Below are 5,784 nucleotides of genomic sequence, written 5' to 3'. Positions count from 1 at the left end.
TGTGTACCAAAAAATTCAATTTTGCAATATGACATCCGGCGGGCACATTCACGCACACATGACAAGTTACACACGGCGTATACTTAACGCCGCTGCGCTTGAGTCAACATCCAACGGCATTGACAGCCAGCAAACCGTTGTTGTTAGTTTCCTAACTGCTACTGTTATGGTCACAACCGTCGGCAGCTTGATACTGCCTGCTGCCTGTTAGCTTCTGGCTTCTGGTTGGTGGCCAGTGCAACGCTGCACTTTCTGTCAGCCATCAGTCGGTGGCAGCTCTTTGCGGTCGCTTGTGTAACCAATGAAATGTTATCAGAAATTAAACTTGCAACTAATTATAATTTGCTAGCCTTTAGCAAAATATATATATTTTATATTTTTATTAACAGCTAAAACGAAATAATTGAATTATGAACCTTCACTGATCTGTTAGTCTGCAAAAAAATTTAAATCACATTTAATTAAGTATTCATTGTTATGATAAATATGTTAATTAAATAAAATCGTTTAGAGTGAAATTGCACTTGCAATATTTTTCTCTATTAAATACAGCAAATAGGAACTTTTAGTTTGCTAAATAGCACTAGAGTTGCGGCGCTTTGGTAACTTCAAGTGGAAAATCGTTGCATGAAACACGGCGCATATTTTAGGCACTCGACTCGGTCGGGCTTTCTCATTTACTCACACACACATATTTACACACACCCACAAGCTTATACCAAAAATAAGCGAGCAGGCAACGAAAATTTAATTACACTTAATTAAGTGCAAAAAATTTCTACAATGCTATTAAAATGTGCTTCAAAATGGCTTTGGTTTTTTCCCTCAATGTGTGTGTGTGATGAAGTACGTGTAAATGTAAGTTTGCCTGTGTACACACATACATACACATAGTTTGCCGAGCTGTGGTCATACTGTTCCTGTGAGTGAGCTTCAAAATGTACTTTGCATTTATTAGAACATTTTTCTGGTAAAGCCATAAAAATGCTTTGTTCTACATAAGTTTTCAAGCATAAGTTTGGCACACTCACACAAACGTTTATATTTACATATGTATATATAATAAACAACTTTTCTACATAAATTAGTTGCAAAACACTACATAAATATTGTTCGTTTTTGTTTTTCAAATTACTTGTAATTTTATAGTGCAATATAAATTCTTGAAAACCCATTGAGCACAATTTCAAGTTTATAAAAATTGAATTTTAAAGCAATTTGTGATTAAAATGAAAAGGTAGCTTTATTTGTGACTTTGAATTTTCAATAACATTTTAATTAACTTAATTTATTTTGAATGGCACAAATAATAGTTTAAATTTTATTAATATTGTTATGTCCCCTTAGATCATTTTAAATATGTAAAGCTTCGCAGTCGTTTTGAACTTGTATTTCGCTTTAAGTGTTCTTAGTCTTGTAATAATTTTAAAATTGGTTTGCACAGGCAATGCCATTAATTTGGCAAAAATGTAATTTTGTGGCTGACGTTTAGCGCAACTACCGCACATTACAAATGCCAAATTAAATTATCGCAGCAAGCGCATGAACTTGCTTCGTTTTGGTCTAGCAAATAGTAAATAAGTTTATGATGGAATCGTGAGCAGAATTACCTCTAAAAGGCATTAGATAACTTGCTCGAAAACAATAAGGAACATTAAAAAATTTTTTATTATTGCCACGGCGGGAACTTTATGACTCTCCCATCCCAGCAAGCTTGTCTATTACACGTAATGCTGCCGCTCAGTCGCTCGATGCGCTTATTATAAATTTGAAATCGGGTATATTCGACAATTTGTAAACATTAATTTTATGTTTAAAATGTATTTAAATTATTTCCAAGTATCTGATAATAAAATGCGTAATTTATTTAATGTATTAATTCTTATTTTTATACTTCAATCTAGGGCAGCCATTAGTCGATCATCTCTTTTGAGTCGCATTAACTTATTTTTTTGTTTATGAGTCGCTCGCTTTTCGTTGTTGTTCGGCTTTGGTTGTCCATTTGCTGTTGTAGAACTTCAGTGTGGTCCTCGTGCTATACGTTGACAGCATATGGCTGGAATTGCGGCTACTTAGCATCATCAGCGACTGCAAGTTGTTGTTGCTGTTGCTGTGGTTGTTATTATTGGCCGAGTCGAGTCGAGGCTGTTGTTATAAGCCTCTTTTAGCTGGGCGCTGACAATCCGCGGCTGCTGCTACTTATTTTGATTAAATTTACATAATTTTTTTTGTGTCCCAAGGATGGCTTAATTTAATTTCGCCGTATTTTGAAATATGCCGTCTTATCGTCCGCCTCCTTCGCCTTTGCCTTCGCCTTCGTCTGCTGCCATCTTGCTGTCATTTTGACTGTGATATTTGCCTGCTGGCACTGTTAACTCGATTGCCAATATCGTGTGCAAATATTTCAACAGCATTGCAAGCCAAGCTCTAAACTTTGTAACTTTTTCGGCCAGTACTTGCCACGCCTCCCTCTTGTCTAGTAACGCCCATCGCAAATCAAATACGTCGACCAACTCGCTGAGTGTATAATTTGCGCTTTGTCTAACTGTCAACACTTTTAACCCATTTTTGTCGGTTATAAGTTTGGTTTTCGTTTCAAATGCATGTGTTCAGCTACAGTGAAGCAGCGCTAAAAGGGAATCTTTTCATTTGAACTTGATTTTCTTATGCTACCAAGTACGAAATATAGGCATGCGAATTTCAATATATTTATTTATGTGCATCATGGTTTGTTTTTAAGAATTTTGCAATCTTAATCCTCTTAACGCATGTAAACTGTGGCCACAACATGATAGTAATTTGTATACCCTCTAATAATGGCAAAATGTGCATAACTAAAAAAAATAATTTATATTTACATTTTTAATGAACATTTTAATATTAAAAAGAACAGTTAGAAATAAGTTTAAAGCGAAATTTGTAAAATTTAAAAACTTTTTCATTAAACAGAGCATATTTTAGTTGGGATTTTGCAGTTAACATTAATGCCATTGCTTTTTTCTTAACCAATCGGCAAGAGCACGATTTTACATAGCTCTCTAAGAGAGCTCTTGGTTGAAGTGGCTGCAGCAGCAGTTGCAATAGCTGAGAGTATTTTGACGAGAATCTCTGAATTTTGGTACATCAGACTTTCGGCTCTGAAGGCTGACTGAGTTTTGGTGGCTGGCAGTTGAAATAATATTTGCGATCATAATGGATTTTGCCAATTTGAATATTATTACAAACACACAGACAAATACCCTCAACAGACACACGCAGACACATCTTGCTTACGTACAGTTATAGGAAATTTTCATTTTGTTTTATTGCCGCCCTGCGATGGCAAACAATTTTCTTAAGTAATATAGCTTAATTTTTTTTTTTTGGCTACATATGTAGATGAGAGAGAAGCTGCTGAGAAATTGTTCCATTTGTTCGAGCTCAATGCGTCTGCTGATGAGTTGATAATGAAGTGCGCTACCATATATAAGCTATAAGCTCAATTGCTGCATTCTGTTGAGTTGTGAGTTGTGCTTCAACCATCCAAATATACATACAAGTATAGTATATGCACATATATAGAGTTGGCTGACAATAATGCCAATGGGCAAACATAGATGGCATATTAGCTGAGCTGCCCCTTTTGCTGCTCGTACTTTCTATCCTGGTTAAACAGTTTGCCATGCCTTTGCCACAGTGCAAACATGAAGCACATTATCATTGCCGGCAAATGACGTACAAAGCTTAAATATTTGCCCAACTGTGTCTCAGTACAACAACTAACAACCAACAGCCAACAACTAACAGACGGGCACAAGGCAGAAGGCAGACGGGACGGGAAATGGAGTTTACTGCGTAGTTGCCAGTTGGCTAGTATTGCGCATACGACATGTAGCCCTTGCACAAATATTAAAAAATAAGCAGCGCGTCCGACTCTCGGAGTCTCTCTCTGTGGCAACTCGATGTGGGGTGGTAATATTCACAGCGTTTTGCCTAAGGCCAAACCGCACAGAAGAGCAGACAACCAGCCAACAAACCAACCAACAAGGCAACAAGCCAACAACAAACATAGTTGACAGCAGCAAAAAGTAATAAAACTTTAGGCGTTGACTGGTTGGCTGAGTGACTGAGTGATGGAAAGACTGAATGAATTATATGGCAATGAAATGTGTCGACCCGCAGAAGTGTGCAGTTATTTTTGATATTTATGCCTCTGGTGTGTCAACAAATACTTTGATTAATAATATAAAATATTAATAAATTCGATGCGCACTGCACGTGCATGTTGTGATATCGAATTAATTGGATTTTCAATTGGATAAATATAGTTGAAGTAATGAGCTTTCCAATAAATAAGATGAAACTGACTCAGCGAATATCTAATTAGATCTGTATATTTAACATATTCATCTTTATAACAACTATTAAAGCTTGTAAATTTCATACTTAAACTATTTTGCTATTTAGTCCTATTTCATAATCAACTTGGGCTCCGAAGCATTATTCTTTAAATTATGTTCTTTAAATTTATTTTTTAAAACTCTAATCATTTCTACTACAAATACATGTAGATATGATCCTAAAAATCATCTGTGTTTTCTTACAAATGTTCTATGAAATCATCCACAACTCAACCAATCAAAGTTAAGCCTTTTATTTCAAATTTCACATTCCAGTAGCGCTTTACGCCGTTTTTGATTCATTCTAGGTTAAAACAAGTAATAAAGTTAAAGGTGAATGTGCTCGACTGTGAGATACCCACAACCTATTTTGAATATAAGCAAAACAGTCCGGTATTATTTATAAAATAAACCAAGTTAATTTACAAAAAAAAAAGGAAAAAACTGTATATTTAGTATATTGATTTAATTCATTGTTTAAATATTTAATACTGAAGGTTATATTTGGTATATTCGTGCAGTACTTTATACCACAGAGTACTCAATACTAATTTATTTTATTCAAAATACTAAAATATACCTAAGGCTATGTTTGGTATATTGATATACTTTATTTAAATATTTAAGTACATCGAAGCTAATATATGATATATTAATATAGTATTTTATTCAAAATATAACGTAGAGTACTAAATATGTATGTGTCAAAGCAGCTTAGACACCATTTTAATTGACGTTTTTTGTCATACAAAAGTATTACTTAAATAACTTGTACAATTTCTGATCTGCGTGCAAAAATAATAAGTCCTATAGAGAGTCCTATATCTCCATCTTTTATAGATCTCTGAGGATCTATGTTGGTGTTCTTATGGATATATCATCTTAACTGTTTACGGTTATTAAGCATGTGTCTGTTACATACATTTTCTTCAGGCACAAAGTTATAATACCCTTCTATCCTATTGGTAGCTGGTATAAAAATTACTAAATACAAAATGTAGCGACTAGAAAATGCTCTTTACTTGTTTCAAAGAATTATGTTAAACTATGCTTTTGCCTGTTTATGTGAGATGATATTTTCTTTGATTTTAGTTCTTCCCTTCAAAAAACCCCATCATATTCTACCTTTCATTTTATTCAAGCTAGAGTATTAGAACAGCAAAATAAAAAATGAAGGCTTAACCCAAACGCGGAAATATTAGGCACAAAGTTTTCCTCGTGCCACCGACAATTTTCTTTTATACCCGTCATCCCTCATCCCTGATGATCAGAGTAACGGATTTGGCTGCACAAAAATTGACATAAATAAAGCAGACACACAGCTAGCCAAAAAAAATATCTATAGAACAATTTTGAAAAATCGCTGGAATGTGGAAATGCTGTAGCTGCGGTAACGGACTGAGTA

Source organism: Drosophila sulfurigaster, chromosome 3 (assembly GCF_023558435.1).
Source record: "Drosophila sulfurigaster albostrigata strain 15112-1811.04 chromosome 3, ASM2355843v2, whole genome shotgun sequence".
Classification (NCBI taxonomy): Eukaryota; Metazoa; Arthropoda; class Insecta; order Diptera; family Drosophilidae; genus Drosophila; species Drosophila sulfurigaster.
This window is presented reverse-complemented; position numbering follows the sequence as displayed.